The sequence below is a fragment of the Mirounga leonina genome, unplaced genomic scaffold, assembly GCF_011800145.1.
Source record: "Mirounga leonina isolate KUSES-001 unplaced genomic scaffold, KU_Mleo_1.0 Mir_127, whole genome shotgun sequence".
Taxonomy (NCBI): domain Eukaryota; kingdom Metazoa; phylum Chordata; class Mammalia; order Carnivora; family Phocidae; genus Mirounga; species Mirounga leonina.
In genome coordinates, this window is record NW_023270316.1 from 14,985,403 (window position 1) to 15,012,907 (window position 27,505).

At 45.4% G+C, this 27,505-nt stretch overlaps 1 protein-coding gene across 1 annotated transcript in view; it reads right to left on the minus strand.

Annotated features, from left to right (window-relative positions):
• CLDN10 (claudin 10) overlaps positions 1–27,505 on the minus strand; it is a 102,955-nt gene that overhangs the window by 55,491 nt on the left and 19,959 nt on the right. The gene's annotated exons all lie outside the window — the stretch shown is intronic.

Genomic DNA, 27,505 nt, shown 5'->3' on the forward strand with positions numbered 1-27,505 from the left:
GGGAAGTGGCAGTAGGACCCCCGACTCAAGGTGACTCATCCCCATATGCTGGAGCTCACAAAGGCTTTCCCATTGCTAACCTTGTCGGGATTTTGAGAGGCCATTCGCAACAGGTCTACACGTAGCTTGCGATGTGCCCGGATGGGAGTATTTACACCACAGAAATGGCAGACGCTATAGATCAGCGCCCCCACCCACCACCTGAAGATACACGGCTTCCGCTCAAAGAACCATCACGCTGGTTGTGTGTCAGGAAGAGTGAGGAGGTCAATAGGAGTGGGCGAAGGAAGGAGTAAGGAGTCAGAGGCAAAGCAACAAACACAAGGTGGCAGGAAACCAGCAAAGACTTTCCAGAAGGGTGCGTGCATGACCTAGGAACCAACAGGAGAGCCATGTGCCTACAGAAGTGTGGAACCACTTACTTTATATCTTTAGGTGAGGGTAGAGTTGCTTAGAGCTTTGTATTATAGGAGGGCTGAATTAAGATTTCTTTAAAAATCTGGTGATATTCTGCCTTACTCCTAATGTTTTATGAAGCTAAAATTCTTGTGGCGGACCTTCATATACTTGCCACCATCGGACAGACCGAGCCCATCCAATATTGCCTTCGTGATCTCTCCCCCAACCCTTGCCTCTTCTCCTGCATTCCAAACTTGCTCATCATCCTCTAAGTAGTTACCCCAGATAACTTGGGTATCATCTCTGGTTTCTCTATTTCCCCTCACTGTCCACATCTAATCAGTCAACTTATTATCATTAGCACCTGTTCCCCATCGTGACTGCCGTTGCCTTACATCAAGTTCTCATCCCTTTTTCTCTGGAATCCCACAAAAACTTCCTACCTGTGTGGGGTCTGTGCCTTTAGCCTACCTGTCCTCCAACCTATGCCCCATTGTACAGTCACATTTAGAAAGCCCAAATCTGATCATGTCATTCCCCCATTCCTTCAGAAGTTTTCTAGAATTTTCACAATAAAGTTTAAGTTCCTCATCTCCGCCCACAGAGCATCATGAAACAAGGCTTGTTTACTCCTCCAGTCTCAATGTTCCTCTCAACCCCTGCACAGCCACCCTTCAGTCCTGTTCTTTGGACAGTCAGCTATGTCATGCTGTGCCGCACTCCCGTGCATCTGCATGGTCTGGACCTTCAGCCTGGAATTCCACCAGACTCCCCTAATCTCTGTACCTACTTCACGATTTCGCTCATTCCTACTCATCCTTCTGAATACAGCTCAGAATCACCTCTCAAAAGAAATCATCCATGACACCCAGATTGATCCGGGGGTCTGTCCCTGACCCCTCTCTGGGCTCTCTGCCTCTGCACCTGCATACATTTCAATCACTCTCATCATACAGTCGGGTACCTGTCAGCTTTTCTTATTACACGGCAGGAACCATGTCCTCTTTGGCCTTGTGTCTCCTTTCCTTAGCACTTAGTTGATGTTTGAAACATGTTTGCATAATTATTTGTCCTGGGCTTGATTTTCTTTGTAGCTGGGGAAGGAAGCGTGAGTATGGGGGTTATATATGATGCAGGAGGTATATAATAAGGGAAGTAATACGTACTTGGCTTAATTATGTGGCGCCACAGTGTAGGGCTGGAAAGACGAAGATGACACGTTTCATGGTGGTTGCCTCATCAAGGGTACAGACGCAGAGAAGAGGTTGAGAGTGACGGCAAGGCTGGACATAGCCACAAGGGCATTAATGGTGGCCACAGGCCAGGCAGCTTCAGAGAGGTAATATGAAACACATGGGGGGATAGGAAGTGGGGATGAGGCTGAATATTTGTTAGTTCTGGGTGTGCCAGACACTTGACACATGTCATTTAAGTCATTCTCACAACTATTCTATGAAATAGGTTTATCTCTAAGAAACTAAAAATAATTGCCAACGAGGAAGCTGAAACTCGGAGGTTAAAATGCCAGGTGCAGAGTCAGACCTTCTTAATGGCTGCCGTGGATTCAAACCCTGGTTCATTCCCTTGTAAGACCACACACCTCCCCTGCACCACACTCCTGACTGACGTAGAAAAGGATGTGGGAATAAAGGGGGTGGAATTTAACTTGAGCCCCAACCCCAGCCTTCCCTCGACTCAAACATTTATCCATGGAAAGTGGCCAAAAATTAGGATAATAGCTAAAATTCCTATCTGGATTGATGAAGAATTTTTTTTCTCAATGGAGAAACTTGGGTGTTTTCAAAGGCAAACACATCTTTTTTTTTTTTTAATTAAAAAAAATTTTTTTTTTAAGATTTTTATTTATTTATTTGACAGAGAGAGACACAGCAAGAGAGGGAACACAAGCAGGGGGAGAGGGAGAGGGAGAAGCAGACTCCCCGCTGAGTAGGGAGCCCAATGCAGGGCTCGATCCCAGGACCCTGGGATCATGACCTGAGCCGAAGGCAGACGCTTAACAACTGAGCCACCCAGGCACCCCGGCAAACACATCTTCTTATGTGTGTTTTTAATGCCCATGGACAGTAGTGCTCATTGGGGTAACCAACACTGTGCTGAGGCTTTGCGAGCACATGTGATGGGGTAGCATCAGGTTCCCAGGGCCCGTAGGAGAAAATAGGGAGCAGAGTACTCGCCGCTCTCTGTCCAGACCTGCCCCAACCCCCACGGCCTGCTGAAAAACTCCATTTCAAGAGCTCTATGGCCCCCAGACTCGACTCTACACCAATGTGAGAGAAGGGATGGGAGACAAAAGGGAGGTCACCTTTTGGCGGGTGCTGAGTTTGGGGCATAGTAACCCTCCCTTTCCCCTCACCTCCCTTTTGGGGAGAAAGGGGAGTTGATCTGGTTTCTCTCTCTTTTTTTAAGTAGGCTCTATGCCCAGCATGGAGCCCAACATGGGGCTCAAACTCACAACCCTGAGATCAAGACCTAAGCTGAAATCAAGAGTCGGACGCTCAACCGACTGAGCCATCCAGGCGTCTCTCCAATGATTTTTTTTTTTAAAGATTTTATTTATTTATCTGAGACAGAGAGAATGAGAGAGACAGAGAGCACATGAGAGGGGGGAGGGTCAGAGGGAGAAGCAGGCTCCTCGCTGAGCAGGGAGCCTGATGCGGGACTCGATCCCGGGACTCCAGGATCATGACCTGAGCCGAAGGCAGTCGCTTAGCCAACTGAGCCACCCAGGCGCCCTCTCCAGTGATCTTCTTACAAGATTGGTGGTGCCTCCCCATGCCTCTCATCAAGATGAGACAGATGACCATCTCTTCTCATACTGATGCTGGGCACTGGGTGGGCCGGGCACCAGTGCTGCTGGGTGTGGAGAGATGGTGACCCTGGGAGTGTATCGCAGTGAGGTGGTTTGCTGTGCCAAGGAAATGTGAGATCCCCTGGCCACCTCACACGAAAATGGTGTTTCCTTGCTTCAGAAAAGATAAAAGTGTTCATGTTAGCAAGACATTCTTGTTTCTGGATAAAATAGGAAAGAAATCAGCTACTGGGAGACTGCACTGCACTTGGCCCACTAACACTTGTCTTCATTGACAGGACCAGGTCCATATTCCCCTTTATTGAGCAAGAAGGGCCGCCATTAATGAAGGGCTGAAGCTTGAGACGCTGGGGTTTACAGACACCAGATGGGGCTGAGAAGGCAGAACTTCCCCAGGAGGCAGAGGGAGTGGACTCTTGGGGAGAGAAGCAGCAGACAGGATGTAAAACTTGAGATTTCAGAAATAAGATGAACGGGAGAGTAATGCAAGAAAGATTGGGTGGGAGAGAGAAACGTCCATGGGGAGGACACCTTCCTTCCAGAGGCCTGAGTTTTCAAGGATGAAGGTCTACCTTTTATTCTTCCTATCCTGACTGGGCTTGCTCTTTTGAGATCTGCCTGACGCTTCTGAAGAAAACTCCATCATAGTTCTTGTGTGTTTGGAAAGAGAACCTTCCCTTTTTTAATGTAGCAGGAGGGACTTGGGGGTAGGACTACACACACACACACACACACACACACCAGCAGCTGCAGAGACCCCTTAGACTGGCTAGCAGCAGAGAACATCCTTTGAAACACGAGGCAGTGAGGCTGAATTCCCTGCACCTTCCCTACCGAGGATTAACTCATCCCCTTTTTAAGACGGTGCCTTAAAAGAAGGGTTTGCCACAAGTAAACTTAGATGTGTCAGTTATATTTCATTCAAGCATTCATACAGGTCAACCTCACTTTGCAAACATGTGCTTTGCCCACTCCCTCATTACTGCATTAAATGTATTGCGGCTGTAATCTGACAAACAGTTGAGAGCTTTTAAATGATATTTGCTTCTCTTGCTGCCAAAAGCCATCTTGGTTTCTCTCAAAGAGCCAAAAATATAAGCCAGAGAGAGACCACTGGCCTGGGTCAAAACCAAAATCAACTTCCAAAGACCACGGTAGTTATACTATTGAGAGCTAATAACAGTGCACTGAAGAAAGTGAGTCAGTCAACAATCGGAAGACCTCACTGGGCTCATCGCAAGATATCCCTCGGATATATTTCTCCGCATCTAAGCAATAAATAAGCCATGTAGCTATAACAATGCCTGCTTTTTCAAATTCATGGGTTATGCTAAATTTCCAGAGAAATGGATCCAGAAAAATCTGATTTTATATTTTTAGCACCTTGAAACTGGTGAGAATTTCTGATGTAATAATATTCAACAGTGATTTATGCAGCTAAACAAATGGATGCTTTTAAAGAATGTGTAAAGGTCACATCATGTTCTGGTAAACATGATTAGTATTTCTTGCAGAGGATTTGTGGGAGAATTAAAAATATAGGCAGACAGAAGAGAATGTTCTTTCTCTCCTGCCTGTAAGTGTGCCCATATATGGTCTTCCATATCTTAACATAATACACACTTCACTCTATTTCCCTTTCTGATAATGCCCCAGCAGGTTAGGCTCTGGTTAACTAGTTTCCACTGAGGGCAGGCTTTGTTAAGAAAAACTAAGTGTTGGGGCGCCTGGGCGGCTCAGTCGGTTAAGCACCTGCCTTCAGTTCAGGTCCTGATCTCATGGTTCTGGGATCAAGCCCAGCATCCCGGGCTCCCTTCTCAGCGGGGAGCCTGCTTCTCCCTCTGCCTGATGCTCCCGCTGCTCATGCTCTCTCTCTCTCTCTTTCTCTCTCTGACAAATAAATAAAAATCTTAAAAAAAAGAAGAAGATTGGGGCGACTGGGTGGCTCAGTCATTAAGCGTCTGCCTTCGGCTCAGGTCATGATCCTGGAGTCCCCGGATCGAGTCCCGCATCGGGCTCCCTGCTCAGCAGGGGGTCTGCTTCTCCCTCTCCCACTCCCCCCTCTTGTGCTCTCTCTCTCTCAAATAAATAAATAAATAATCTTAAAAAAAAACCAAAAACAAAAAACTGTGGGGGCCCTGTTATGACTGGGTCTCCCTGGAGTTTTTAACTCTCAGACTTGCTGCACTGAGCCTCCTGCAATTCCTGTTACATTTCTGGTTTTCCTGCCTGAGTTCTGGTTCCTGAAGTGGTTTCTGCTCACTGAGTGTGTATTCTGGTAAGCTGGCACTCCCTACCTTGGCCTGCCTGTTTCTCCAGTCTTGGAGAGCATAGGATTCGCCCTGTGGACTCCCGTCTCTTATAGAGCCAAGAAAAGTTGTTGATTTTTCAGTGTGTTCAGTTTTTTACTTGTTGTTAGGAGGAGTGGTCTTTCCAAGCTCTTTACTTGTGAACTGGAAATGGGAAGTCCTCTACTCCCTTCTCTATTTCTCTCTCTCCTCTAGTTGCCATACTTCTTCAGGAATCATCTTTGCTTACTTTGCTGGTTTTCTTGACAAGCTTTCTTTACTTTTAGTGGTTTCCTAATTTCTAAATCCAGGGTGTATTTGAACACGTGCATTTTCCTGTAATTCCACATAGCATCCATAACCACTCCTTTGTACAGCAGCCTTTCCTTTGGCCTTATACAAAAATACATTCTTTAGAATCTTTTTTAAAAAGATTTTATTTACTTATTTGAGAGCGAGAGTGTGTGTATGCAAGAGCATGAGCGGGGGGAGGGGGAGAGGCAGAGTGAGAAGCAGACTCCCCGCTGAGCAGGGAGCCCGACACAGGCTCAATCCCAGGACCCTGGGATCATGACCTGAGCCTAAAGCAGATGCTTAGCCAACTGAGCCACCCAGGTGCCCCATTCTTTAGAATCTCGTGTCTGTATGTTTATTAAAGCCTCTTATCTCCCAACATAAGCCACTTCCTGTGGTTTAGTCTTTGGCCTTCTATTTTTCTTCCTTTATATTCTCTCTTTTGGTAAAGACATCCATCCTGTGGCTTCTATTATCACCTCTATGCAAATCTACACATTCAGCTGAATTCTGTTCTGAGATCAACATCTTTAGCTGCATACTGGAGATGTCAAGTAGAGAAATACTGAAGATACAGGCCTAATACAAGCTCCATCTATGAATCCATTTCTTCTGAGCTGGACAGAAAGTATTTCAACAAGTTCAACCACACCACAGGCTAAAGCCCAGAAGAAACCAGTATGCTTGAGTGAGCACTGGAAACCGATGAGACTGTGAGTTTTACCTCCCACCGTTGTAATCATCCATATGACTGTGTCCATCAGAAATAGTGGAGCCTCCAGAAACAGGGCATCTTTGTTGAGAGACCCCTTTTATTGAGTAGAATGCACTGGAAAAGTATGCATCTCCCTGACCTAAAACATGCTCTTAAGCCAGCCCACACTGTGAGCATCAGGGCACATTTCTAGAGAAAGAAACACCCACTGGGGCTTCTCAGACATGAGCAGAGGGAACTCCCAAAAGATAAAACTCTATAATCCAGCAGATGGGAAGACAGAATATTGAAATTTGAAATATTACTGTAATTATGATCTCATTTATACCCTCAGAGTGATGATTTTTTAAAGCACTTTTTCCTAGATGAATTGCAAACAATGGCCCAAGTCAGGAACCTAAGAGTTGAGCTAACCTCCTCCTTTTTCTTCACCTCTGAAATCTAGCGAGTACCATGTAAATCTATCCTTTATAACTTGTGCAGAAGAAAAATACTATAACACAAAGGATGCAGGGGAGGAGACTACTCTTACAGAGTTCTTATATTTGGTGAGGGCCGCCTCGGTGGCTCAGTCAGTTAAGCGTCCTACTGTTGATTTCGCTCAGGTCGTGGGATCAAGCCCTGCATCGAGATCCACACTCAGCGGGGAGTCTGCTTGAGATTCAGATACAATTCAGATAGTACATTGGTAATGAGTATCCCACACACGGATCGACTGTGCAAACAGATTCAATTTGCTTTTCTCGTAAGCAGAACATAAAAACACGAGTGGCCTCAATGATTTAACACTGAAAATGTTGACATAGTAGCAGTAAACCTCAAAATAGAGCAGTGGGCTTGCCATATGCTCTTCATTTAAAACAAATTGAGAATTTTTTGACGTCAATTATTTTTCCTTGGAATTGGAATGTATTGAGGTTTTATACATGTTACACAGAACGAACAGCCTATTTGTAATTTTTTTGTGTGTTCCTATATTCACCTATAATTGCAAATTGCATACAAATGATGTTTTCTCTCTTGTGTAAATGCCAAGGGAAGTTAGCAAATGACACGATTATTAGTGCCATCTATCGGTGAGATGTAGTATGACCACATTTACTGGGCACAAGACATGGAGTTACTATGGGGACAAGGAATCAAGTAAAAAGACTGGACAGGCATTCTGTATTTAAGAATAGTGGTGAATCTATCTTTTATGAGACAATTAGAAATTCATACACCTAAAGGGTATTTAATTATTAAGCAATTATTGCTCATTATTTGTAGGTGTGATGTTGGTGCTGGTGTTGGGTTATGTTAAAACATCCTTATCTTTCAGAGATTTGGGGCCAAGTTTGACACACTATCTGTTTAGCCTGTGAGCTAAGAATAGTTTTTACATTTTTGGTTGAAAGAATCAAGAGAAGAAGGATTTCTGCCATAGGAAAATTACATGAAATTCAAATTTCCGTGTCCATAAATAAGGTTTTATTGGAACACAGCCACGCTCATTCATTTCCATTTTGTCTGTGGTTACTTTGTGTCACACCAGAAAAGCTGAGGCCTTGCAGAGAGACCATAGGGGTCACAAAGTCTAAAGATTTACTCCCTGGCCCTTTACAGAAAAATCTTGCCTACTCTGCCATGGAGCTTTCCTATTCTCACCTTGGCCTATGAGCCAGCTACATTGGCTTTGCCTGGAGGCATTAGGAACACACAGTCCTGAGTCTGTGCCCCAGACCCTATGGATTCAACATCTTCAGATCCCAGGCGATTCCTACTCACATGGAAGTTTGAGGAACACTGGTTTCAAGGGCTCTGCTTGGGTCATCCTCTGGCTGCACCCTCCCAAGGGTGCAGGCGGCCAATAAGGACAAGGAGATGTGTCTACCTGGAGCTCCCCGCTCCCCCTCCAAGCCATACTCTGAGTACCTGGAACTCCCAAATTCCTGCTCCCAGAGCCAAAGCAGACCTTCTTCCCAGGCTCCATCTCTCGCCAGATAGGTGGTCAAGATACAGCTGTTTGTGGGGTGGGAAGAAGGTAGCCTGAGCTTAGACTTGAGGGCTGGGCATCCTCTTGCTTGAGCAGCAGATTCCTCAGGGCACAAAGAGGGTCAGAGCCAGAGGTGGGACGAGAAGGAGGGAGTGCTGGGGGCTGGGGTCTGTTCTCTGCTGTCCACCTTCTGGCTTAGAGCTCCAGACTCCAGGAATCCTAGCCTGCCAGGTACTTATGAAGGTATATTTGACCGTTTGTTAGCTTGATTTATAATGTCGAAATATTTAAACATATAGTATGGGCCTTCCTTTCTGCTCTTGATGTGGGCCCCACAAATGTTAGTGCCAGCCATGTTGGATGCTCTCCAAGTGTGCTCTGAGGACCACCTGCAGCAGAATCCATAGGGTTGTTTCAACAAAATCCGGATTCCCCAGCCCCACTTGTGACCCCCCGAATCAGAATCTTGGGGCTCGTGCCTAGGATTCTGCATCCCAACCGGCTCCCCCTGGTGATTCTGACCAACACCAGAGCTATAGAAGTGCCTGTAGTGAAGACAGAGTGGAGAGGAGCTGGCCCGGAGTGAGCAGGAAGCTTCAGGGGAGACAAGAGGGAGGAAGCCAGGTCAAGGGAAAAGGCTCTTCAAAATATGACAGGAGACTCCCCGCACCCCAGGAGCTGGCTGCAGGGAGCAGCTTTCTGCCAGAATAGGGCAAGGGTGTCCTCCTGCCAAATGTGGAGTTCTCGGGGGCTGCCCTGCAAAGGGAAGTATAGGAATCTACGCACAATAGGGAGCAAAAGGAGTAGGGGCGCCTGGAGGGACCCTCTGGACACAAAGGGAGTTCGTGCTGAAGCCACAGTGCAAAGTTTTGCGCAGGCGAGACCTTCCGGGTCTTGCAGGTACATGGGAGCAGCTGGGAAGCACAGGGCTCAGATCCTGCATCTGTCATGCGCAAGCTGTATGGCCTTGAGCAAGTTACTGAAGCTCTGGAGGTTTGTTTCCTTGTCCGTAAGATGGGGATCCTAACACCTCCCAGGCTGGTGTCAGTATTAAATGTGATAATTAAGTAAAGGCACAGCCTTGCTGCATAGAGCTGGATAAGGGCGGACTGCTGTTTATTAGGAAGCCTGTTTCCTTATTGCTCTGCGCTTCCTGATGCTCGATAGCCTAGCGCTTGCCACTGGCTCATAAGACGAATTTCCCTAAACCCCAAGCACAGGAAACCGCTTAGGCTCCAGTGACAGCCCTGTGTCAGACCAGTGCCTGACCAGAGACCTAGAACCCCCTGAGCTTTCCCGTGAAGGAGCGACCCCTGGAGTCACTGCCAAGCTGCTCACGGTCCACAATTCCTAGGCCATCCCACCCATCGAGAGCACACTGGGGACTCTCTGGTTTGTGATGAGCGCAGAATTTGTACAAAACTGGAGACAGCTGTGCCATGCTGAAAACCACCACTAGGGGGCAGCAGAATCCAAGCATCCGCGTGGGAGCATGGGAAGATGGGGGCGGGGGCGGGGGGGGCAGGAAGAGCACAGGAAGGGCAGGAATGCCGGCAGGAGCTAGAGTCCCCCTCCCCAACCGCCCCGCCCTCTAAACACCTAACACACCCTCCTGGTCCCGCACTGGAACCACCTGATCGCTGTTTACACTTTCCTCATCCAGGTATAGTCCATTATTTCTTAAATATGGCAAAAGGCAGTGGTTCACAAGCTTGCCTGCAAATGTGAATCACCTGGGGAGCTCTGAACAATCCCAGGGCCGAGGTTTTATCTCCATTAAGTCAGAATCTCTGGGGCGGGGAGGCAGAAATCAACAGTTTTTATTTGTTATTTTTTTTAAATCCTAGTGTCTTCATCTTTATTTTTTCTTCTTTAAGCAGTGCCCACGCCCCACATGGGGCTTGAACTCACGGCCCTGAGATCGAGAGTCGCATGCTCTACCAGCTGAGCCAGCAAGGCGCCCCAGGAACCAATACTTTCTAAAACACCACAGGTGACTCCCCCCTGCAGCCGAGTTTGAGAACCACTGTTGGGGACAAAAGATCTCATTTCTTCCCAAGTGGCAGCTGGCTTTCCTTGCTAGAGGTCGCCTCCAAGAAGCCTCTTCCCTAACTAACCACACGTTCTTCTCCTCCATCCGTGTACGAGTCTGTCTGTAGTTGGCGCCAGCGCTGTTCATATTTGGATGGGATGCAGATCACCTGGGGATACTGGTCATCTGCAGATTCAGCAGGTCCGGGGGCTGAGATTCTGCACGCCTAACTGCGCTCCCAGGTGCTGCCCCCTGCTGGTGCATGGCCCACCTGCGGCAGGGTCGGCGGGATGGCACCCTGTTTACGCACATGGGCCTTTGCCACTGTTCCCTAGTGTCCCTTCTGGGCTATAGGGAAGAGGAGCCGGCTTTGTCTCACATCCTGCCCCTTCCTCCACTCGGGTCCCCACCACGCTGCCCATGGTGTGGATCAAGACCCTGCACACTCACACAGAAAGCTCAGTCTGTGACTCCCGGATGGATAAATGAGCCAATGGAATGAGAAATGCTCGGAACTTGGAGTTCGAGACCTGGCTCTCCCACCTAGACGCTATGAGCACTTGCCCAAGGGTCGGCCTCTCTGAGACTCAGTTACTTCAACTGCTTAACTGATCTCGTAATTTCAGCGTGAGGACCAAGGAGAGAATAGGTGTTAAAGCTCCTTTTAATCAACACGGTGGCATCCTCCGTCCTCTGTCTTGTATGGTCACAGTTGCCCAGGAGGCCAGCCTTGCCCTTCACACACTCCCTGGAAAAGCATATCTATTCTGAACCTCCACATCTCCACCCCCAACTCAGACTTCCCTCTAGCATTCCCAACGATACGCCTACAGTACATCTCCAGCTCCTCGACCCACCCACATGCCACATTTACACATGAAAAATCACGTTTATCATTCCTTTGCATCTCCCCAGACACCACCTTCCCTCCTCTATCCTCCTGCCATTAACTCCAGAAGGGGAGTGGCACATAGAGAGGGGAGAGGTGACCTAAGGTGGGAGGGGGTGGCACGGGATAAGCTGGCAGAAACTTGGGGTGAGTAGAGAAGACCACCCAGCCCTGTCAGGGAGGCAGACATCAAACAATGGTCAAGTTACAATGAGGTATGACATTCCTTCCCCACCCCCCGGTGGGCAAAAAGGAAAAAAAAAATCAGGGTCCTCTGACCTGGGCAAGTGGGCTTGGGCTCGTGGGAGCATGCAAGGATAATGAGCTGAGACCCCACCCACAGAAGTGGAACTGGAAGACATGAGATGGGCAAGGGGCCACCTTCTGGAGCTCCAGTCTGGGCGCCCCGGCCCTACAGGACAGGGAGCAGCGCAGCCTCACCAAGGCCGTGAGACCCTTGGGGCAAAGGGCACCCAAACCCTTTTAAACCCTGCCGGCCACTTCCCTGGGCTTTCGGAAGAGCAGGGAAGCCCACAGATGACAATAGTGCGGAGGGGCCGCTGAGATGGGGCTGGCGCAGGTTCTGGCACTCCGGCTCTGAATGGCTGGGGGATCTGATGGTGGACAGGGAGGCTCGTACCCTCCCCACTCTTAGCCACTCAACAGAGAGCTGAGTCAGAAGACGTGTCAGCTCCTCTTATAGGTTGCATTGTGTTTCCCTGCCCCCAGATTCAAACACTGACTTGCCAATCCTTGCTGCCTCACAATGTGACCCTGAGTGGTGCAGATGTAACAAGTTAAGACGAGGCCATTAGGGCAGACCCTAAGCCAATATGACTGGTGTCCTTATACAAAGGGGAAATTTAGGGGCGCCTGGGTGGCTCAGTCGTTAAGCGTCTGCTTTTGGCTCAGGTCATGATCCCAGGGTCCTGGGATCAAGTCCTGTATCGGGCTCCCTGATCCATGGGGAGCCTGCTTCTCTTTCTACCCCCCCACTTGTGATCTAATAAATAAGTTCTTTTAAAAAGGGGGGAAATTTGGACACAGAATGAGCACCATGTGAGTCGGACGTTGGAAATGGGGGTGCTGCATCTACAGACCAAGGAACACCAGATTGTTGACAGACCAGCAGAAGCTGGGAGAGAGGCACAGAACAGAGTATCTTCACAGCCCTCCCAGGGAACTGGTCTCCAGAACTTCAGACTTCTGGTCTCCAGGACGGAGAGAACACATTTCTGTCGTTGACCCCCCCCCCCGCCCCTCCCTCCACTCGGATCCCCACCACGCTGAGCCTTAACATTTAAGGCAGCCGTAGGAAATGAATACATTCAGTTCCCCAGAAGAGCAGGCTCTGGAGCCATGGCTGAGCTCCAGACACTCCCTCTTTCCAACCGGGTTACTTCTCCCACCAGGGAGCGCCCATAATCCCTTGGATATTCCCTGTCCCTACGAAGACGGAGTGCGTGAAGGAGCAGGGAGTGGGCGCGGGGCTCTTTCACACTAGCCCCGAGCTGCTGGGTCTGATCGCCGCTGTGGGACAGCCTCCAGCATGTTCTGATACCCTGCCACTGGCCCAGTTCCTCGGTGCGGCGTTGGGGGTGTATGTCCTTGACCACTTAGCGGACAGCAGTTCACCCTAAGCCGAAAACTCCGGTGCCTACAAGTTAATGTTCTTCTCTACCAGGCCTTGTGATTTACCCCAGTAATACATCACTGGGAGACCAGCAGCCTTACCTTCTCCACCTGCCGGCTCCTGCCCGGCCCAGGATTTCCTATCTCTTATCTGTACCACCAAATGGTCTCCACACCACCCTGTCCTCACCCCCTCCTTATCCCCTCGACCACCAGAATGCTCTTCCCCAAAGGCAATCCAATAGGGTCTCACCCCGGATAAGAGTCCTGCATGGGTCTCTGATCTCTTTCATACTCATCCCTGCTGTCACTCGCGCTTTCCTTTTCAGTTCCACGGAGACACAGCCCGCGGGTCCCCTGCCTTTTGTGAACATGTGGCTTCTTCCTCCTGCTTCTCACCCAAGCCCCTCTGTGCCAGCTAACCTGTCCTCACCTATCCCTTTGTCTTCCACGTGCCCATCGCAACCTCTGCTACCCTCCACTGGAGCCCTTTTCTGTTGTCATTCTTTTTGTTTTCTCCACGAGTGGGTGAGCCCCTTGAGGGCAGGGACTTGTGTCCTCCAAAGCTGAACAGCCTGGCACAGAGCAGGCCCTTCAACAATTTTTGTGCAATGAATTCATCAGGAGTTCTCAAAGTGTGGTCCCCGGACCAACAGCGCAGTGTCACCTGGGAGCTCATCACAAATGCAAATTTTGGCTTCAGCCTAGGCCCGCTGAGTCAGAAACCTCAGGCGGGTGGGGTCTAGGCTTTGCAAACCCTCCAGATGATTCTGATAGACACTCAGACACTTCGAGATCAGCTGAATTTTAAAAATGAGAACATAGTGAAATAGGATGTGCACAGAATTTGCTATTATTATTCAGCCTAGACTGAATCACGACAGGAGTGCTGACGGGCTGAGGGGAGAGTCCTCTGGGCCCCATCCCTGGGAGTCCCTGGGCATTATGGCAGCCTGGGGTGCCCGTTGCCCATCTCTCCCTCAGCCCTTGTTCTAATGTGTTCTGTTATATCCCCTTCTGGGGGAGGGGGTGGTATACACTAAGTCTCAGGAGTATCCCAAGCAGAAACCCAATGCACACAGGAAGCCTGGGATTCCAAGCACCATGGTTGCTACAGTCAGGCTCAACTCTTGTGGTCATGGTGCCCGGTTTCTCTTCTCACATTCTTAACTTAAAAACATTTTGTCGGGCGCCTGGGTGGCTCAGTCGTTAAGTGTCTGCCTTCAGCTTGGGTCATGATCCCAGAGTCCTGGGATCGAGCCCCACATCAGGCTCCCTGCTCCGCGGGAAGCCTGCTTCTCCCTCTCCCACTCTCCCTGCTTGTGTTTCCTCTCTCGCTGTGTCTCTCTCTGTCAAATAAATAAAATCTTTAAAAAAAAAAAAAACATTTTGTCAACCTCCCCCTCTGACAAAAAAAAAAGCGCCAAAAAACAAAACCAAGCTTGTGGATACAGAGAACAGTTTGATGGTTGCCAAAGGTGGGGGTGGGCAAAATGGGGTATATTTGAAAGTTGCTAAGATCTTAAAAATTCTTACCACAAAAAAATTTGTACCTATGTGATGGTACATGTTAATTAGACTTATTGTGATTTCACAATATATACCAATACTGAATTATTATGTTTTATACCAGAAACATTATATGTCGATTATACCTCAATGTTTAAAATTAAGCATTCTGGGGCGCCTGGGTGGCTCAGTTGGTTGAGCGACTGCCTTCGGCTCAGGTCATGATCCTGGAGTCCCTGGATCGAGTCCCGTATCAGGCTCCCTGCTTGGCAGGGAGCCTGCTTCTGCCTCTGACCCTCCCCCCTCTCATGTGCTCTCTCTTTCTCATTCTATCTCAAATAAATAAATAAAATCTTAAAAAAAAATAAAATTAAGCATTCTGTCAAAGGAATTAGAACCCTATTGCCTTAGATTTACCATATTACCTATAGTGATAAGTACCCTATCCTTTTAAAATTTAGTTTAAAGGAGTTGACGATGTGGGGGTTTTTTTGCCTTCAATTTTTTGTCTCTTCATTCTTGGATGTGTATATCTTTTTTTTTTTGAGAGAGAGAGAAAGAGCATGAATGGTGGGAGGGGTAGAGGGAGAGAGAGAATCCCAAGCAGGCCCCACACTCAGCATGGAGCCCTACGTGGGGCTTGATCTCACAATCCTGAAATCATGACCTGAGCCGAAATCATGAGTCAGACGCTTAACTGACTGAGCCACCCAAGCGCCCCCTCAAATGTTGGTTTTTAACTACTCAATGAGAAACCCTGATATGCCCTTTAAGAAGCTAGAAAAGAACTCCTTTAGGACTGAAGAATATATCCACAGGTCAAGTTGGAAATACTGTGAACATTCTGAGAGGGACAAGCCCCTCCACCATCGGATGCCTGCTCTCCTCTCTTAATTTCAAGACATTCTCCCTCTCCAGCCTATGCTCAACAGGTCTTAGCCTCTTTCAGATCCTCGAATTCACCAAACTCCCTTTTGTTCTGGACCTTTGGACCAGTCTTTCCCCTGCTTGGAAGTTCCCCTCTCCTTCCCCCCCGCCAAAGATTTTATTTATTTGAGAGAGCGAGAGAGAGCACAAGCGGGGGAACAGGGGGCAGAGGGACAAACAGACTCCCTGCTGAGTGTGGAGTCCATCATGGGGCCTGTCCCGGGACCCGATCCCAGCACCCCGAGATCTTGACCTGAGCCAGAATCAAGAGTCGGTCAGTTAACTGATTGAGCCACCCATGCACCCCTCCCCTCTCCCTTTTATTGACTAATTCTTTCTTCTCCTTTTGGGGGAAAGTGAAATATCCCTTTGCCCAGCAAGACTCCTCCTCCTCCATGAAATTAGGACCCTCCCTTTCCCTGACCTCCCCCTCACCAATTTTCCTTTATATGCTCCTTTCTCCTCTTCCTACCTCTGTTAGCCTGGAAGAGCACCCACAGAGTCTCCTTCCTAGACCCCCAGCACCTATCTTGGAGTGAGGCACACAGGAGGGGCTCAAGTATTTGTTGGATGACTTTGAAAGCTCAGGCTTTAGGCAGATAACTTTCCAAGTCCCAAGTGGGTCCACTTGCTTCTTTTATCCTTGGGCTAAGAACTTAGGTGCTAATAAAACTCAGGTGAAAGGAGGTATCAGAAGAGATGCATATGATTTAAACAGAAGACAGCTGGAGAAAGAAGGAAGAAAAGAACTTGGCAGCACATGCCTAACAGCAAGTTGCTGTGATTCCCACAAAGCCTGTCCTTTCATTTGTGATGAGGGATCCCTACGATGAGAGTGGCATGGAGACTTTCCCCAGAGGGACCACCTCCTCTTATTTTCTTGATATGTCATCTCTGTGGGCAAGGCTGTAAATAGAACTGAGCTTGGAGGGAAACGCAGATTGTGTCTTTGTATAAATGGTTGCTACTGTCTACCCCCAAAAAAGCCACTGTCATTGGGACATCATACGTATCAGAAGAAAATCTCTCATCCAATCTCAGGGTTAGAAAGGACCCTGGATATCACTGCGTCCCCTCCTCTGACCTCTGCAGGAATTCTCTCTGTAGATCTCTGGTAACAATTCACAGCCTCCTCTCGAAGGCAGCTCTCTCCATACTGGATTCTAATTGTTGGGAAATCCTCTTAAACCCAGGGCTCTGTATGTGGTCATGGTTTACTGAATTAGATAAATAAATACAAAGGAACATTAACAATCAGGGCAGTAGAAATTATGTTAAGGTAATGTTGTTTTTTGATAAAAGATTGTGGGAAAATTGTTTTAAATGTTTGACATAGTCTCCAGTCTTCACGTTGTACCAGATACATGCAGATACATGTTCTCTTCAATTTATTACTGGACAAGTAAAAAAGCAAAAACAGACAAAAAGTAGACAATAAATGCTGTCTCACTATGTACTCAGAGCCAATTACTAAATATTTACCAAATGACTGAGTAAATTCTCATAAACATTTATTGAGTACCTCGAGTCTTGAAACTAAACTTTCAGACTGGATCTCCCTTGCTCATTGCAACAATGACCATACTCTTCATTCACACAGGAGAGCAAGGGGGCAGACTGCAGTGTCATGAAATGGGGATGGCAGATGGTTTCTAGTCCCTTCTACTAATCAGCTGTGCCAGGTTAGGCAAGTTACTAGACTCTGCTGGATCTTCGTTTCCTCCTCTGCAAACAGAGGTGCTTAAGTTCAGTAGCACGCTAACCCTCTTTGGCTGTAGGACTTTGCCCTTTCCTCCTAAAGACCAAAGCCTCAGGAGTGAAATTAACTCTCAGCCAGTTGGGTAACTGATCATTAGCAAGGGTCGAACTCCTCCTAAATACCAATGGTTAAGTTAAAGGAATTATTGTAAATATAACTATGTACATATCCTTCCCTGAATTAGCAGAGACTTGAGTTAATAGTTGGCTACAGCACTCAGCTCATAACCTCTCACTTCTGCCTTTAATGTTGGCTAAAACTCCCTGGCTCTCAGCTGAATCTGGACTTTTTAAATACTTATTTTTAAACCACAGTAATTGTACTGTCCAGTCCTAGTAAGGTATATACTAAGGGAAAAAAAGAGACAACCCTCAAAGTACAAAGAAATCTCAAACGATTTTCAGGAAGTACTTTTTAATATGATTTCCCCTCTGATATATTTTCTGATAGTAAGGTATAGTTATTATGAAAGAATAATATATTTAGTAGCAAAGGAAATTAAGTATTTTTTAAATTAGGAGCCAACATTTTCAGTGAGAGGAAAAAAAGTATGTAAATATCAGATCAAAACCCTGTATCTCAGTATGAATTAGAAATATTAGTAAGAATACATATGTATTTTTGGTTTTATTTTTTATTTTTTTAAGATTTTATTTATTTGACAGAGACAGAGACAGTGAGAGCAGGAACACAAGCAGGGGGAGTGGGAGAGGGAGAAGCAGGCTTCCCGCCGAGCCGGGAGCCCGATGTAGGACTCGATCCCAGGACCCTGGGATCGTGACCTGAGCCGAAGGCAGTCGCTTAACCAACTGAGCCACCCAGGCGCCCCATATTTTTGGTTTTAAAAAAATTTTTTAGCTCTGTCTGTTGAAAAGGTCTAGATGCCTTGACTAACTCATAGCAATGAGCACCCTTAGCACCTGGACTGTGCTTTCTAAATACCATTTCACTAGAAGGAACAGAGCTCCTTGGAGAAATGACTGGTTCAGGGTCAAGAATGAGCCTGGAACACCTTGTCGTATCAGCAAGCAAGTAAGTTATCAAAGACCACAGAATCATGCCCAAAAGGCTTAGGAACCAAGGGGAAGAGCCCATAGACCAGAGAATATATGATTTCAGCACCAAAAAGAATGACTGCAAAATATTGAAACACATTGAATATGTTAAACATCTGTGAGTTCATGCAATTACAACACACACTCCTTTGAAGGAAACTAGGAATCCAACTCATTATTCTGAAGAGATGCGTATGATTTAAACAGAAGACAGCTGGAGAAAGAAGGAACTGGGGGGCACCTGGCTGGCCCAGGTGGTGGAGCACACAACTCTTGATCTCATGGTCACGAGTTCATGCCCCACGTTGGGTATAGAGATTACTTAAAAAAAAAAAAAAATTAAAAAGTATATTTAAAAAATGATAAATAAATTTTAAAACTGGGAAACAGAAAGGCAAAATAATTGCTTGAAGAGCACTTGGGTGGCTCAATCGGTTAAGCATCTGCCTTCAGCTCAGGTCATGATCTCAGTCCTGGGATGGAGCCCCACGTTGGGCTCCCTGCTCAGCGGGGAGTCTGCTTCTCCCTCTGCCCCTACCCCACTCGTGCTCTCTCTCTCAAATAAATACATAAAATCTTAAAAAAAAAACCAATTGCTTGATTCTTTCTTCTGCAGAACTGTACTGAAGTTGTTATAGAAGATAACCAAATAGTGACATAAATTTCTTCTTTTAGAAGAATTCAAGCTAATAAGTACAGAGGGACACTAGAATCGGAATATCTCTATTTTGCAAACTTTAGTGAAATAATGGATCAAGGCAAATGGTTATAGGAAATACCTCCCCATAGAGATATAATCAACAACAAAAAGAGTTTGGGATATTCTACAGGCTTGTAGAAATTATTGTTCTGCAACAAATAAATTGTATAAAGAAGAAAGAGGGATGGGGAACCTGTAGATTAAAAGAGATTTAAGAGACTTACTAACCAAATGCAGTATTAGGGGCCTTATCTGGATACTGATTTGGACAAACCAACTATAAAAAAATTTTTTTATGAGAGAATCAGGGCTATTCAGAACATTACCTGGATATTTGATAGCGTTATGGAAATACTATAAATGTGAAGGGCGTATGATGTTTATGAGACTATGCTTTTAAAAGTCCTTTTTTTTTAGATAGACTAAAATATTTATGGGTAAAATAATTTCGATGTCTGATGCTTAAAAATAATTTAGCAGGGGGGCACCTGGGTGGCTCAGTAGGTTAAGTGTCCGACTCTTGATTTCAGCTCAGGTCGTGACCTCAGGGTCGTGAGGTTGTGACCTCAGGGTTGTGGGATTGAGCCCCAAGCTCCACGCTGGGTGTCGGGCTCTCTCTTCCATGCCCTCTGCCCCTCCCCCTCCCTTTCTTTCCCTCCCTTTCTCTCTCTGTCTCTCCCCCCCAAAAAAGAAAAAAAATTAGCGGGGGTTGCATGATACTAAGGAGCAGAGAGGGTATGGAAGAAACAAAAGTAGTCATGTGTTGATAATTGTTGAAAATAGATGATCAGAACATGGGGGCTCATTATCCTATTTTCTCCACTTTGTATATTATTTCCATAATAAATTTTTATAAGTAAATGTTTTTTTCAAATGCTATCTCGACACTGGATTTACATACGTGTTTTTAAGACTTTATTTTTAAGTAATTTCTACACCCTCGTAGGGCTCAAACTCACAACCCTGATACCAAGAGTCACAGGCTCAAGCTAGCCAGGTGCCCCTGGACTTGTATTTTTAAGGCACCAATATCCCTTTTTGTCTATTACAAATATATTTCCATTTGCTCCTAAACTATATGATTTTAGCTCTCCTCCTCTATCTCATGAAGAGGGTTCCCATTTGTTTTAAGTCATATTTCCTTACTTGTAGTGATTTTTTTAAAAACTATTGAAATTCATATTCTATAGTAGAAGCTCCCATGGCTCTTTATCACCTTGGGGTAAAATGCTGATACCCCTGCTTTGACACTTTAAGCCCATCATAATCAAGTTCCACCCTACATGTCACATGAACTGTTCCAAAAAGCAAAAGAGAGGAAACCCATCTCAACCCATTTTATAAGGCCAGATCCCAAAACCAAAGACCTCACACAAAAGAGAAAGCTATAGACCAATACCTGTATTCAACAGACCCCACAAATTCTCAACAAAATACTAGCAAGTTGAATCCAGCTAAAATATAAGACTTACACACTTAAACATGGCAAATGTTATATATATTTTACCACAATTTAAACATAGTAAAATAATAAAAAGAATTCTATACCACGACCAAACAGGGTTTATCTCAGGGATGCAAATATAGTATAACATCAGAAAATCAACTCATGTAAGGCATTTTATCAGCAGAATGAAAGACGAAAATCACATTATCATCTCAGTAGATGCAGAAAAAGCATTTGACAAAATCCACATTCACGGACCCCCAGATTAAGAACACCTGTTCTGGGGGCACCTGGGTGGTTCAGTCGTTTGAGCATTTGACTCTTGATCTCAGCTCAGGTCTTAATCTCAGGGTTGTGAGTTCAAGCCCCATGTTAGGCTACACGCCCATTACATTAAAAAATAATAAATAAATAAATAAATAAATAAATAAATAAATAAATAAAAATTAAAAAGAACACCTGTTCTAGAAGGTCTCTAACCATAGCAGATGACAAACAATAATGAAGGAAGACCTTTGGGCTAGAAGGTGGTTGGATCCCAGGGGTCGAGACTGGGAAGAATGTTTTCTTTAATCTGTTGGAGTCTTCTTAAATCTGCCTTGATCATGAACAATGGCAGCATGAATGCCTTTTCCAAGATCTAAGAGGAGAGCTGAGTGTACTCTTGAAGTTAGGAAGTGTATGTGTTCCTTCTTTGCTGCCTATAATGTCTATAATTATTCACCTGCTAGTTGATCAATGAGTATTTTGGGGGTGCCATAATTCAAAAGCCTTTGGATGGTTTGGCGATTGAAGGCAAGTGCTTTAGACTTAGACTTATTAATAGCTGTGTGATTGTAGGCAAGTTTTTAAAACTTTAAGTCTTGGGAGTGTTGTAGCAAAATGCAGATACCGGGGCGCCTGGGTGGCTCAGTCGTTAAGCGTCTGCCTTCGGCTCAGGTCATGATCCCAGGGTCCTGGGATCCAGCCCCACATTGGGCTCCCTGCTCAGCGGAGAGTCTGCTTCTCCCTCTGACCCTCCCCCCTCTCATGCTCTCTCTCTCTCAAATAAATAAATAAAATCTTTAAAAAAAAAAAAAAAAAGAAATGTGGTTCAGACAACTTCAGCAGTTGTGCATCGAAGGTAAACATATAGTTCACATCCGACTCTGGATTTCAGCTCAGGTTGTGATCTCGGGGTTCTGGGATCGAGTCCCGCGTCAGGGGCTCAGCGCTTAGTGTGGAGTCTACTTGAGATTCTCTCTCCCTCTGCCCTTCCCCCGGCTTTTGCGCTCTCTCTCACAAAATAAATAAATAAAATCTTTTTTTTTTTTTTTTAAGTAAACATATAAATGGCACAAGGAAAAGACAGTGCTGTCTGGGTGTTGCCAAAATAGAGGATTTTGCAGGCAAGTCGTTGGCCTGTATTTTGGGGTCACTGTGAAAGGTGACTGTTCAGACAGGAGCAGAGTTTGAACTCACTTCAGTCTGGCTAACTGCTATAAATAATGTCACAGCATTAAATCTGTGTCAATGCCTTCAAAAAGTGCTTAGAAATACAACTATTAGTCAAGGGTGCAAACTCAAATGCTCCATGGGCAAAACAACTGAGGGAGGCCATCTGGGCGATTCCAGAGAAGGGACCTATTATTGGAGGCCATTCCCTGTCTAAAAAAAAGCATTTCTATTCAAATCATTTCAGAAGCACCAGCTAGCCAAACAAAAAGACTGTGAAGGCCTCAGTCCTAGGCAATCGACTTACAGTCTGTGATTAGTGGAACAAGCATAAATTAGGAATTTCTCTTTTGTATCCCTGAACCCATACGTTGTTGTTTCCCTTTCGGTCAGACAAATACCTCGCAGGAATTGAACTGCTGAATGCTCTGAATTGTAAGCTCACAGAATCTTTGGAGTTGCTTACCTTTTCCCCACTACCGGTTGCTTTCCCCTCCTTCACAAACCCTTCCTCTCTCTACCTCTAGATACAATTCGGCTGCTGTTTGGGTAGTACTTGAGCACTATTTGTTTTTGTGTTTTCTTTTCCGATTATTTAATGCCTCAAACACTTCCGGGTGTTCTGACCTAGAAGCCGACCCCTGCGCTGAGCAATCACCAAGCACTGATTTCTTTCTTCCCCGTGTCCATCTTGTGAGTGGCCCCCAACCCTCTGTGAGGCAGAGTGTGTGACCGAACCATCTTGATCCCGGCCCTCAGTGCTCCTGACAGACTCATTCTCAGCCTCTTGGTTTCCTATGATACCAAAGCCTCCACCTTTGAAAGTTATTTACTCATAAAAAAAATTTGTAGAGAAAGATCAAAGAAAGCCAATTATGGTGTTGATAAATTTAAACACACTGCTTTACAGGCTGAATGAACAAAATAATTGGAAGTGACTACAGGGATGGAAATCTGGAAGCAACTCAGCAATGTCGTATTAAAGGGTAATTTTTAAAAAGGTAAAATCGTGACTCTCATGCAAATATTAAATGGCCATCATTAACCCATGAGTTTTTTTTTATTATTATTATTATTAGCTTGTGGAGGAATCGGTAAGATATTAAGATCGGTTTTTATAGGGGCGCCTGGGTAGCTCAGTTGTTAAGCATCTGCCTTCGGCTCAGGTCATGGTCCTGGGGTCCAGGGATCGAGCCCCACATCGGGCTCCCTGCTCCGTGGGAAGCCTGCTTCTCCATCTCCCACTCCCCCTGCTTGTGTTCCCTCTCTCGCTGTCTCTCTCTCTGTCAAATAAATAAAATTAAAAAAAAAAAAAGACTGGTTTTTATAGTCTCTACCTGACAGAATTTTCTTATGTTACCTTGAGTAGGGATTGCTTGCATTGCTATGGACAGGAATCACCTGCATTACTGTGAGTTTTCCACAAGTTAATTTCTGCCTTCCCAGAGCTGTCAAATAGCCTAGAAACATAAGGGCTTTCACCTCCGTAGGATAACACAGTCCTGCAAAGGACCATAATCCAACATTCCACTGAAAAGATATTTGGTAACCCTCCTGCCCTTTCCACACCCTTCACAACTGTTTTCCCAGCTGTGATCATCTGTGAAGGCCTCCCCATCTCCCCTTGCTCCCTTCCCCAACCCACAAGAAATCCCAAGCCTGGGTAAATGTTTTCTATGTATATCATGGATGATATGAAAATGTTGGGGAGCTTTGACCATTTTACAAGGATGTGGAGGAAAAGGGCCCAACCTGGTAAGAGACTTTAAATCCCGCATATTAAAAGTGTTCTATGCAAAATATCAAGAAAGGAGAGGAGATGAATGGAAGTCACTGCCTAAATGTTCTTCCAACAGTGACATATTGCACTGATGGCTCCAGTTCTTGACTTCTTATAACCAAGCCCTTGGACACTTGATTGTGCAGTTCCTTCCATCAAAATGAGAAGTGTATTTCTCCATCCCATGACTCTGAGTTCAGTCATGTGACTTGCTTTGGACAATAGGATGTCAGAAGACATGATGCAAGAAGAGGCTTACAAAACCACCTGTGGGATCCAGCTTGTTCTGTTCTGCTTTTGCCATGAAAAAGATATGCCCAGGTAGCCACTGGTCCTAGGGGTTGGGCAGGTAGAGAAAAACCAAGTTACCCTAACCAATCCCACCTAAGATTGGCCAACCCAGATGCCCAGATTAGCCCCCAGATGCATGAGAGCCCTAGCCGAGATCAGCAGAGCCCCCCAACTGAGCCCAGCGTAGACCAGCTAAACTTCACAGATGCAGGAAATGAAATCTTTATGGTGGTTGACCAAGAGGATCTATGGTTGGTTGTTACACAGTGATTTTCTGACAATAGCTAATTCGTATGCCATCCCATTTTTATCAGACCCTTATGAGATGAGAGAGAGCTCTGTGAATATTTCTACATTAATGGCTGGTTCAGTTTAGGGAGCTTGGCTTCCTATGAGGTCATCAGGAGGGAAAAGGGTCAGATACCATGACTACAAATCCAGGCTATCTTTCCTGTTTGGGAGGGATTTTTATTTGGAAACCATTCAAATTCCAGGCTAGTGGCATTCCCAGGAAAACGGAGGGCCCAGAAATGATATCTGGTAACTGTGAGGAACCAAGGTAATTTCCACCCGCAAAGTATTGGAAGCCAGAGTAGAATCGAGCAAACAGTGGTAGCAACAGGAAATCCCCCTACATTAGTATGTGCTTGACCAAACACAAGGTCAAACAGATAACAAAGGCTCTTCTGTCAGTTATCAAGAATGTACAGAGGGGCGCCTGGCTGGCTCAGTCAGTGGAACGTGTGACTCTTGATCTTGGGGGTCATGAGTTCAAGCCCCACATTGGAGGTAGAGATTACATTAAAAATTTTAATAATAAAGTCTTAAAAAAAAAAAAAAGAAGAAGAATGTGCCAAGCACAGAGCCCCAGACCCCTTTGTTTTGGTCTTCCCTGAGCTGCACAACTGTCCTTTTAAAAGAAGAGGATCCATTTGTATCCAAAACTAACTCCACAATGTAGAAGGAGGTTGTTTCATCAGAAGCAGATTTTGTAAGTTTTGTAAAACTATAAGGATTTAATTTAGTTCAACAAATATCTTTTGAGCCCCTATTTATGCAGGAAACCAGAATAATCCCCATCAAATCTGCCATCCCATTCCAGGTTTAAGATAGAGTCTTCATCAAGAAGTAGGCAAATGCATGAAGGACAACAACAGAGCTGCACAAGATGGGTACACTAAAATGCTACCTGGAGACAGAGGAACAGGCATATAGCAACACAAGGAAAGCTGGACAGGACGCGTTTTTTGTTTTTGTGTTGCAACATGATGCGTTTGGTTTGGGACCTGCTGTTTGCAGCCCGGTCAGGCCTCCGCATGGCTTACAAGCATGTACGTCAGCTCCATCTTTGCCTACTTGTCTTTCTGCTTCAGTCTTGCCTTCAAATTTAAGACATTTAGAGAAATGTGTAAGATAAGAAAGAAGAGTTGGCAGAACCTAAAAATAAGTTGCATTTCAAAAAGTAAGGCAATCAAAGGGTGCCTGAGTGGCTCAGTTGGTGAAACATCTGACTCTTGATTTTGGCTCAGGTCATGATCTCAGCGTTGTGAGACCCAGCACCGCATGGGGCTCTGTGCTGGGCGTGGAGCCAGCTTGGGATTCTCTCTCTCTCCCTCTGCCCCTCCCCGACCAAAAAAGTAAGGCAAGCGGGTAGAGATGGCTAGATGATCTACCTGCTGTGCAGATAGCAAGTGTAGTTTATATTTAAAAGATGCGAAATTAAAGTTTAACCCCAGATGACACACACTTTCATCGCTCCTAACATCATGTTAAAAGAAGCCTCCTCTAGCCTGTTTGTACCTGTCTTTGACAGTTTGGCCAGACGCAGTCCTTTTTATTGCGTTGGATGGCATCTATTTTCAGTATCAAACCAGAGACTTTCTGCTAAGTCATTTTGAAGCCCAACTTCACTGGCACAACATGTTGTTTCATAATTAAATTAACGTCGCCGGATGTTTTGGCTTAGAGGGATCTTCCTTCAACCAGACCCGAGGTTAGTAAGAGAGTGTGACCTGTCTGGGATAGAATTCCCTCATCCAAAACATCCGGAACATTTCACTGGATTAATTTGCAACTCACTGGGAGAGTTTAGGTCCAATTTGCTAAAGATTTTCTGTTTTCATTTCTCTTTTCAATTCAGGTCAATATGAATTTATTCAGCTCTTATTGAAAATGATATGAAAAGTATTACTGAGTCAAAAGAATAAAGAAAACAGCAGATAAAATGCAAGGAAAGGAAGAAAAGTAATGAGTAAATAAATAAGTTCATTCATGAATAAAGAATTTATTCATGAATAAATAAATTCATTCATCCAACAAATGAACTTACAGAGCCCTTATTTTTGCCATGCTCTGAGCTAGGGAAGTACTGTGCAATACAGAGAGAAAAATAAGTTACTGTTTCTGTTTTCCAGGAACTTAGAATTTGTTTTATTTTTTATCAAAAATTTACCATAGACAGTTTAAATTCAACATATATTGGTGTTTAATAAAAAACTTCACAAAGAAATAAACACTAACAATTTCCTTGCACCTTTAAGATGTTGAACATTCTGTGTGGGAAAATGCTAACAGATGACATAGCACCACTGGATGGATATGTGTGTTTGGTTGGATTGAATCCCATGGCCACTAGCCAGTAGGCTACAGGAAGAGAAATTTTAAAACCTATGTTTCCATTAGGGGCTATAGGAAATAATCCTTAGTACAGTAGAGCAAGTCTACATTCTCCTTTGAGCATTGCCATGAGCCTATGTAGGTTTAGGAAGAATTACCTTTAGTAAAAACTAATGGACCAGGAAAACCAAATGTTCCTATAGTTCTGAAATATACTGAGAAAATCTCCATCTAATCCATCTACGCCCCAAACTTGGTTCCTTGTTTGTCAGACTAGAGTTCTTCAAGATTCAATGAAACACAGTATGGAAAGCAAAAGAAATGCCATGAAGGAATGTTACCAAAAAGGTTAAGGTGGGGAAGGCTGATGCACATCCATACAGACAGGATGATTAATACATACACAGCATGTATCGGGCTGCTCCGTTGTCCCCATGTCTTAGTCCGTTCCCACTGCTATAACAAAGTACCACAGACAGGATGGATTACAAGCAGAACTTTCTCACTGTTCTGAAGGCTGGAATTCTGTGATCAGGGAGCCAGCACAGTCAGGTCTGGTGAGACTTCTCTTCCAGGTCACAGACTTCTCACTGTACCCTCGCATGATGGACAGCAGAGAACTCCTGGCTTATAAGGGCACCAATCCCTTCACTAATCACCTTTCAAAGGTCTGACCTCTGAATACCATCACATTGGTCGTTAGGATACAACATATGAATTTGGAGGTGGGGGGACATAAACATTCAGCCCCCTGCACCCTCCTCGTGTCCTTCTGCTCCCACTGGACCCAACTCCATGAGGACAAAGACTTTGTCTTGTTTTCTGCTGCATCTCCAGGGCCTTGAACAATGATATTGTTGAATGAATGAATGAATAGATTAATGTTTCTCCTGCACTGGCTAAGAGAAATATTGGATCCAGTGCTAAAGACCA